Below are 10733 nucleotides of genomic sequence, written 5' to 3'. Positions count from 1 at the left end.
GGCTCCTTTAGGCCTACAAACATCTGCCCATTGCTTTCAATGGGTTTTACGATGTTCTGTTCCCACGAGGTGTTATTTTACGCGTCGCTGTCAAAATACGGCGCGTAAAAAGTCGCCCGCGAAAAAGAAGTGCATGTCACTTCTTGGGATGTTTTTGGAGCCGTTTTTCATTGACTCCATTGAAAAACAGCTCCAATAACATCCGTAAAATACGCCGCGAAAAACACGAGTTGCTCCAAAAACGTCTGAAAATCAGGAGCTGTTTTCGCCTGAAAACAGCTCCGTATTTTCAGACGTATTTTGCTAAGCCTTGTGAACATACCCTAAATGTTCCTACTGAATAACAACAAGCACAGATCTTGAAATCCATGAGGTACTAATACAGAAAGTATATTGGAAAATTAGATAACTTTTAATTATACAAAAAATAACATCATTTGTTGAAAGTGGGCAACCCCTTTAATAGGAGCAAAAGATGGTAGACCTGGGGACCTACATTAGGCCCCCATGCTGCCATTAGAACCATTGGCTTCTCACAATTTCATTGCAAGTGGGGCGATTGGAAATCAGAGGGGGCCACCCTCTGTTTCTAACGGCTAGATGCCGTCATTGCTATTGACGGTGCCGTCTAAGGGGTTAAACGAGCAGGGTCCCTCTCGTTGCAGTGAAGCGTGGGCTGTTTCATACAGCCGACATGATCATCTTTTGGAGCTTTAACCCCTGGCCTCCACAGTATATATATATATATATACACTACCGTTCAAAAGTTTAGGGTCACTTAGAAACTTCCTTATTTTTGCAAGAAAAGCACAGTTTTTTTCAATGAAGATAACATTAAATTAATCAGAAATGCACTCTATACATTGTTAATGTGGTAAATGACTATTCTAGCTGCAAACGTCTGGTTTTTAATGCAATATCTACATAGGTGTATAGAGGCCCATTTCCAGCAACCATCACTCCAGTGTTCTAATGGTACATTGTGTTTGCTAACTGTGTTAGAAGGCTAATGGATGATTAGAAAACACTTGAAAACCCTTGTGCAATTATGTTAGCACCGCTGTAAACAGTTTTGCTGTTTAGAGGAGCTATAAAACTGACCTTCCTTTGAGCTAGTTGAGAATCTGGAGCATTACATTTGTGGGTTCGATTAAACTCTCCAAATGGCTAGAAAAAGAGAGCTTTCATGTGAAACTCGACAGTCTATTCTTGTTCTTAGAAATTAAGGCTATTCCTTGCGAGAAATTGCCAAGAAACTGAAGATTTCCTACAACGGTGTGTACTACTCCCTTCAGAGGACAGCACACACAGGCTCTAACCAGAATAGAAAGAGAAGTGGGAGGCCCCGCTGCACAACTGAGCAACAAGACAAGTACATTAGAGTCTCTAGTTTGAGAAATAGACGCCTCACAGGTCCTCAACTGGCAGCTTCATTAAATAGTACCCGCAAAACGCCAGTGTCAATGTCTACAGTGAAGAGGCGACTCCGGGATGCTGGCCTTCAGGGCAGAGTGGCAAAGAAAAAGCCATATCTGAGACTGGCTAATAAAAGGAAAAGATTAATATGGGCAAAAGCACACAGACATTGGACAAAGGAAGATTGGAAAAAAGGGTTATGGACAGACGAATAGAAGTTTGAGGTGTTTGGATCACACAGAAGAACATTTGTGAGACACAGAACAACTGAAAAGATGCTGGAAGAGTGCCTGACGCCATCTGTCAAGCATGGTGGAGGTAATGTGATGGTCTGGGGTTGCTTTGGTGCTGGTAAAGTGGTAGATTTGTACAAGGTAAAAGGGATTTTGAATAAGGAAGGCTATCACTCCATTTTGCAACGCCATGCCATACCCTGTGGACAGCGCTTGATTGGAGGCAATTTCATCCTACAACAGGACAATGACTTAAAGCACACCTCCAAATTATGCAAGAACTATTTAGGGAAGAAGCAGGCAGCTGGTATTCTATCTGTAATGGAGTGGCCAGCGCAGTCACCAGATCTCAACCCCATAGAGCTGTTGTGGGAGCAGCTTGACCGTATGGTACGCAAGAAGTGCCCATCAAGCCAATCCAACTTGTGGGATGGGCTTCTGGAAGCATGGGGTGAAATTTCTCCCGATTACCTCAGCAGATTAACAGCTAGAATGCCAAAGGTCTGCAATGCTGTAATTGCTGCAAATGGAGCATTCTTTGACGAAAGCAAAGTTTGAAGGAGAAAATTATTATTTCAAATAAAAATCATTATTTCTAACCTTGTCAATGTCTGGACTATATTTTCTAGTCATTTTGCAACTCATTTGATAAATATAAGTGTGAGTTTTCATGGAAAACACAAAATGTCTGGGTGACCCCAAACTTTTGAACGGTAGTGTATATATGTGTGCACGGTTGATTTCAGGAAGGGGTTAAGATGAGGACAGTAAATGTCCAGCAGAAAAATTTGTAAACTCTGTGCTTGCTTTTTAGGAGTTGTGATGGCAGTGTCTTTGCTGTGCATAGACTGTGCTATTAACGTGAATATAAACCCCCTAGAGATCAATGGTGTTACTTGCAAATTAATAACAATTGTATGTTTTTTATATTTTATATTTTTTCTCCTGAGGTTACAACTCATCCCACCAATGAATATCATAACTCTTCAGCTAATAATAGGGAATCGGTTTAAACGTAATATAATCTTTAACATGCGCACAAACTAGAGCTTTAGGGCATGACCACACGTGGCGGATTTCCTCCGCAACTGTCCGCATCAATGCCGCACCTAATCCGGGTTGCGGATTACGGCTGCGGATCTGCACAAAATGTGCAGAAAATTGATGCGGACTAGCTGCTGCGGACTGCGGGAAAAGTGCTTCCCTTCTCCCTATCAGTGCAGGATAGAGAGAAGGGACAGCACTTTCCCTAGTGAAAGTGAACGAATTTCATACTTACCGGCCGTTGTCTTGGTGACGCGTCCCTCTTTCGGCATCCAGCCCGACCTCCTTGGATGACGCGCCAGTCCATGTGACCGCTGCAGCCTGTGCTTGGCCTGTGATTGGCTGCAGTCGTCACTTAGACTCAAACGTCATCCTGGGAGGCCGGACTGGAGACAGAAGCAGGGAGTTCTCGGTAAGTACGAACTTCATTTTTTTTTACAGATACATCTATATTGGGATCGGTAGTCACTGTCCCGGGTGCAGAAACAGTTACTGCCGATCGCTTAACTCTTTCAGCACCCTGGACAGTGACTATTTACTGACGTCTCCTAGCAACGCTCCCGTCATTACGGGAGCCCCATTGACTTCCTCAGTCTGGCTGTAGACCTAGAAATACATAGGTCCAGCCAGAATGAAGAAATGTCATGGCAAAAAAGCAAGACGCATCCGCAGCACACATGACATGTGCATGACAGCTGCGGACTTCATTGCGGAACTTTGAATCTCCATTGAAGTCAATGGAGAAATTCCGCCATGAGTCCGCCACTGCTCCGCAACAGACAGAGCATGCTGCGGACACCAAATTCCGCTCCCCAGCCTATGCTCCGCAGCGGAATTTTACGCCTCGTCTAAACGAACACTGCTAAATTAAAGTGTAAGTCAATGGACAAACGGCTCCGCTGCGGATTAACGCTGCGGAGTGTCCGCAGCGGAATTTAAGTGAAATTCCGCCACGTGTGGTCATGCCCTTAGTTGGAAAATAAAAACTCCAGTAAATAATGTGCAATAAAATGAGGTATATTGTCATTTCTCAATAATTTTTCCCTTTTTAGGAAACAGCGGTGTTCGGCCAACCAGCTCCGGAAGCACAATCTCTGATAACATCAAGAGGAGATTATTATTCCATCATGTGCTCGGCCGAGGAAGTTTTGGAAAGGTCCTGCTGGCGGAAGATCCATCTACCCACAAGCATTTTGCTGTTAAGATCATCAGCAAAAGAGCCCTGCTTGCTGAAGGTGATGAGGAGTACGTGATGGTGGAGCGACGCGTTTTACAGCTGGCATCTGGGTGCCCCTTCCTTGTCCACGCAGACTTTGCATTCCAGACCAAGGTACAATAGTGACTACATAATATTAGGAAATGCCATTTTGTGGACCACAAACGTCACTGCCTCATGGACCCCACTGGTGTCATCTTCTGACATTTATTCAACAAGACAGAAGATGATGTTCAATTTTCTCATTGACTGAATCAAAAAATGTAATTTGCAACACTGCTGATGTCAGGGGTGCATATATATCTTCACAAGCTACTGAAAGGGTGTGACACTTAGGTCAGATTCATGTGAACGAGTGAAAACTTGGATGTGAAAAACGTCAGTTTTTCACGTCCAAGTTGCACCCTTGTGGGACCTGTTCCCCTTAGGCCCTGTTCACACAGAGTTTTTTGCAGGCAGAAATATTTTACCTGCCTGCACGCTGTTTGCCTTGTTTTCCGCTGCATTTTTCGTCCTCAACCATTGAGCGCTGTGCGCAAAAGATGATGTGAAAAATGCTTTCTCTGCTTCCCATTGATGTCAATGGGAGGTCAGAGACGGAAATGCCCAAAGAAAAAGCATGTCGCTTCTTTTTGCCGCGAGCGTTTTTTCTGCTCACGGGAAAAAAACGCCTCCGTCTCCCATTGAAATCAATGGGAGACGATTTTGGCAGTTTTTTGCCGCGGTTTCCGCTGCATAATCTGCGGCAAAAAAACCTCTGTGTGAACAGGGCCTTACTGTGAAATTTCAGAAGTGCATACTGTAACTTTGAACCCCAGTGTCTTATTAGAGGTGTCTCATATATTCATCAAATGAACAGTGTTTTGCAGTCCAAATAGAGTCCTTGTTACATGGAAAATGTAGACAATAAAACATCCATTTACCATGTAGCCTATACTTATACTGAACTATTCTGCAATAAATGTGTAGATATTAGGATGGCTTTACCATGTACACATATATACTTATATGTCTCTACTATATAACAGATGTATGTGCTACTTGGGCTGGAATACGTGAGCTGCGGGAACTTTAACAACTTCTTGCTGATGAAGGGGCAGCTTGATATCTCCAGTGCAAGGTAAAGTTTGATGTCAATTACAAATCTGATAATAACGGTAAATAAATGAGATATAAGATCTGCGTTGTTTTATGTTCTTTATGAATTTCTTAGCGTTTCTTGTGTTATTATCAGAATACTACAATCCTTCGTTGTTTTTTTGCCAGATTCTATGCCGCTGAACTCGTCTGTGGTATCCAGTTCCTCCACTCTAAAGGCATCATCCACAGGTTATTACATTTGAATTGTTTTTTATTGGATTCACACTCAAGTCTGACCTAAAATCAGCCATTTTCCAAAGTTAACTCATTGTTGGATAAACTTTGCAAACAATATTTTTGTTTTACATATTCGACAGAGACCTTAAGCCCGAGAACATCTTGGTGGCTGAAACGGGCCACATTAAGATCACAGATTTCGGTCTCGCAATTGACAACATGCATGGAGACCGAACAGCCACCGAATACGCTGGAACACCAGGCTACATGGCTCCTGAGGTGAGAAGAATAGAGATTTCCTATTTTTTCCACAAATTAACGCACATTACAATCCCACTGCAGTGAATGGGAAATTCAGAAAACAGACTTATAGATCCAAAGAACTGCTGAGAATCAGATAACAAAGGGGCACGGTGCTTAGCGGAGCGCTGTGACCCCTTTTTTGAGTGATTAGTGGGAGTCATCAGCTAGATAGCCCTTTAGTGTTATACAAACTGATTATATAGAGCGATATATATTAGCATGGTGATATAACAGTCGTGGGACTTCTTCACCAACTTAGTAACTATTCTCTTTTTCATGATAGATTCTGGCTGGGAAGGAGTATAACGCCGGGGTGGACTGGTATTCTTTTGGTGTCATCTTAAAAGATATGGTTACCAGCGAGTGTACGTACCATCATGCACTAGTTGATGAGACATACTCCGGCATTGAGAACATCATTAAACAGGTCAGTAGTCTCACAAGTTATTAGTACTATGGTTTCTACAGTTTTATAGTAGTTTACACTGTGATAGTACATGGGCTGACGACTGCTTTATACATACATGACAGCTGTACGAGTTTATAAGAGGAAACAGATTTTCTCCAATTCTCCCACCAACATTTGAAATCTCCCTACCGGGGCTGGATAAAAAGGTGCTAGCTTAACCTCTTGAAGACGACTGCCTTCCAATGCCTGAATGTCCACAACAAAATATCAATTTTTGCAATGCCACATTTTAAGGGTGAATACTTTTTTTATTTTATACTTTGGGCAAATATTTTTATTATCTTTTTTTGTCTTCTTTTTTTTTTGGGACAGATGGGGCTTTAATGTGGTACCAAGATAGAACTGGTGTCTTTTCATTTTTTACATTTTTTTTAGGGGAAATTGGAAAAAATTGGAGAAAAAGTATACATTTCCTTAATGTTTTTCTTCTGTAATTTAACATAATTAGTTTAAATAGACAAATTCATATCACAAAATAATCCCGCCCTCACCTGTCTATAACAATACCAAATATGTGCACTTTACCCAAACTACGTTATCGCTATAACACCCAAGATCAAAGGTTACCATTTTTTTCTGTGCGCCTCCTACCTTTAGATGAGGGGTGGGGAACCTTTTTTCTGCCAAGGGCCATTTGGATATATAACATCATTCGCGGGCCGTACAAAATTATGAACTTAATAATGCCCCCCCATAGCTGCCCCCACACAGTATAATGCCCCAATAGCTGCCCCACAGTATAATGCCCCCATAGCTGCCCCACAGTATAATGCCCCCATAGCTGCCTCCACGGTATATTGCCACCCATAGCTGCCACATACAGTATAATGCCCCCATACAGTATAATGTCCCCCATAGCTGCCCCATACAGTATAATGCCCCCTTATAGTATAATTCCCCCCATACAGTATAATGCCCCCCATAGCTGCCCCATACATTATAATGCCCCCATACAGTATAATGCCCCCCATACAGTGTAATGCTCCCTATAGCTGCCCCATACAGTATAATGCCCCCATACAGTATAATGCCCCCATATATTATAATGCCCCCATATAGTATAATGTTCCCCATAGCTACCCCATACAGTATAATGCCCCCATACAGTATAATGCCCTCCATAGCTGTCCCATACAGTATAATGCCCCCATGCAGTATAATGCCCCCCATAGCTGACCCATACAGTATAATGCCCCCATAGCTGTCCCATACAGTATAATGCCTCCCTTAGCTGTCCAATACCCAGTATAATGCACCCTTAGCAACTACCATGTGAGCTCCCCTCCCATACCCAGTATAATGCCCTCCATAGCTGTCCCATGCAGTATAATGCTCCCCACGTAGTATAATGCCCCCCATAGCTGCCCCATACAGTATAATGCCCCCCATAGCGGTCCCAAACAGTATAATGCCCCCATAGCTGTCCCAAACAGTATAATGCCCCATAGCTGCCCCATACAGTATAATGTCCCCATAGCTGTCCCATACAGTATAATGCCCCCCTTAGCTGTCCCATACCCAGTATAATGCCCCACCAGCAGCTGCCATATGAGCACCCACTCCCGTACCCAGTATAATGCCCCCAATATGTTCATACCTAATAGAAAAGCAATAACATAACTACTTACCTATCCCCACGACAGGTTGCAACCCCTATAGCTACTCCACTGGCCGGCCCGGGAGTGGACCAGTCCGGTCACCTGACCTCACATCACTAACTCAGGTCTGGTGACTGGACTGATTCACTCTTGGGCTGTCACGCACTGATGTCACTCAGACGGCCGCCGCATTGCTTGGCTCCTAAATGTGAGTGAGTAGGGCGGAATCACGGCGGCAGCGGGGGTCAGAGTGAGGTCGCGCCTGTCCATGGCCCGCGGGCTGGACGTTCCCCACCCCTGCTTTAGATTGTATGTGGGATCTGTAAATGGGTGCAAGGCCTGTATTCACACAGAGTTTTTTTTGCAGGCAGAAAAATCGAGGTCGATTTTGACCTGCCTGCACACTTTTTGCCACGTTTTTTGCCCACGGCCATTGAGCACTGCTGGCAAAAAACGCTGCAAAAACGGCTTTCTCTGCCTCCCATTGATGTCGATGTGAGGTCAGAGGTGGAAACGCCTGAAGAGAGGGCATGCCGCTTCTTTTTCCCACAAGCATTTTTTTCTGCTCGTGGGAAAAAAACCCTCCGCATCCCATTGAAATCAATGTGTAAACTAGGCCTATGAGTAGATAGGGGCAGGCTAAGGAGACAGAAACTAGTGGCAGGTAATAATTTGTGTGGATTTGAGATAACAGATTCTGCGATATGGACGCATAATATATGCGTCTATGTAAAATGCTTCCATGTCACAGATTTTTTATTTTTTTATCATTTATTTATTTTTAATTTTAATATATTTTTTAATTGATCCATATATATTTTTTTTATTCTTGTCTGGTGTAAGCTGGAATAACATGATGTGTGTCATCCCAGCATTTCTCTGAATGCAGATCACAGATTGTAGTGATTTAATACCTGCTCGCTACTAGATCACTATTAGCACATCATGTTCTCCCAGCTTGCTCTTCCTTCCCATCAGACTGTTGTAAGCCGTGATGCCATCGAGCCACCTGGTTTTTATGGCAGCAGCCCGATTGCAGGAAGGAAGCATTCTGCATTTGGTCCCCATTACAGAACATCATTCACTTTGAGCGCTCTGTTTAGCGTATTTTGTTACAAAGAGCTAATAATTTCAGCTCCCTGTCACTTCAGGAGGATCGGGCTGACACTCTATAATAGCACTTTAATAGAGCGCTAAGCAGCGTGATCTGCCATTAAAGGGGATCACATTTAATTACGTCGCTGCAACTTCAGATAAATGCTTCAGCGACGTAAATATTTAGATTAGCGACGTGAGGGGGTTAAATTACGTCTTCCCTCTGTCTGACCTGGCAGGAATGTTCAGTAATAGTCCTCCTGATGGTCTCTTGACAGGCAATTTATGCGTTCTAGGACTGCACCCTGAGTCCAGAATTCAGGAAAATAGTGATCGCTGTGATCAGGTCTTATTGTCTTTACTGTTTACAGTGATTAGTTTTTGCTTTCTCACTTTTAGCTCCTTCAGAAAGATCCTACCAGCCGCTTAGGAGCCATCGGTAACATCAGAGAGCACAGATTCTTTCAGCGTATTGACTGGGTCTCAGTGGAAGCCCTAAAACTGCGTCCACCATACATACCTGTAGTAAGTATATGGGGAGATATTGTTCCAGGTCCTAGAGAATCTTTATATACATTATATGTTGCTGAATTGATAGTACATAAGCGCGTCACTGGAAGTAAAGGAACATTTATTCTGATCTTAAAGGGGTATTACCTTAGCCATGTGATATGCCAGAAATGCATGATAGGTTGTGTCCCTAAGGATATGCCATAAATGTTTTTTTATGGGAATAACCCTTTAAAGCCAATTGAGCAAGGGTATCACTGGTTACTCAACACTGAAAACGCAACTCCATCCAGATCTTCTGCTCCGCAGATATTGCCCCTAATGTGTAGGTACATATTTTAGGACTATATTTTTACGGGCTTTTTAGGAAAAAAACACTTATACAGATTCCATCTTTCCCAAGAAAGTCTGATTATATTATAAAGGGAGTTTCTTACAATCCTATTACATTAGTATTATACATTTAGTATTTGTCCTTTTAGTATTAATCAGCATCATCAGCTGTAAATTAGGACTGTGATAATTCATCATAATCCTCATATCATAATGTTCTTTTGTGTTTTTTTTTACAGCCAACTAAACCTCGTCACCGTCCTAGACCATTCCAACTGGACAAAATAGCAGCGGCAGAGGCTAGAAAGACGCCTATATCACCGAAGGACCAGGCCGTGTTTAAAGGGTTTTCTTTCATCAACTGGGAAACCCTTGACAAGACACCAGCTCCATAGTCACCAGAGCAAGTTGTCCTCCTGAGCCTCTGGAAGACCATCAAGTGAAGGACAGAAGAATGAACGTCTTTTCCAGCATTAACCATCAAATACTGCAAAAATGAAGGTGACGATCGAGACGCAGAGGGACCCCGAGAGAAGACACTGAGTATGGAGTAGCCAGCAGATCCTCTCAGACGCTGGCGGTAAGTATAAGAGACTAAATATCTGCTCTATTATAATCATAGGCATGTGCAGTACTTTTTATCGTTACCGGTAACTGGATTTCCTCATGCCCATTAACAGCACAAGCTTTTGGTGCTGTCCTGGGCAAAGGGGAAATAACAAGGTGTGTGATGGCCGGCTATTAAGGGGTGGAGGAGGCCGGATTTTTTTTTTTTTTTTTCAAATTAACATCTTAACATGCCTATGATAATTTTACCATTACCGGTAATTGCATTTCCTCAAACTTATGACACTGCTATCATGGGAATGGGGAAAAAGGTGCGTGATGGCCGGCTATTAAGGGGTGGAGGAGGCCGGATTTTTTTTTTTTTTTATTAACATCTTAGCACATCCCTATGATAATTCTACCATTATTAATAATTGGATTTCCTCTCACTCATGACGGTGCTGTCATGGATGATAGGAAAAAAAGGTTTGTAATGGCTGACTATTAAGGAGTGGAGGAGGCCAGAGTTTTTATTTCTTAATATAGATATAACGCTGTCCCGGACACCACAAGACGTAGTAGCCTGCAGAACTGCACAGCCCCAGATGTAAGTGGAAGTCTCAGAGCAGCAGTGTTGCTTAACAAGCACATTA

The sequence above is a fragment of the Rhinoderma darwinii genome, chromosome 11, assembly GCF_050947455.1.
Source record: "Rhinoderma darwinii isolate aRhiDar2 chromosome 11, aRhiDar2.hap1, whole genome shotgun sequence".
NCBI lineage: Eukaryota > Metazoa > Chordata > Amphibia > Anura > Rhinodermatidae > Rhinoderma > Rhinoderma darwinii.
This window is presented reverse-complemented; position numbering follows the sequence as displayed.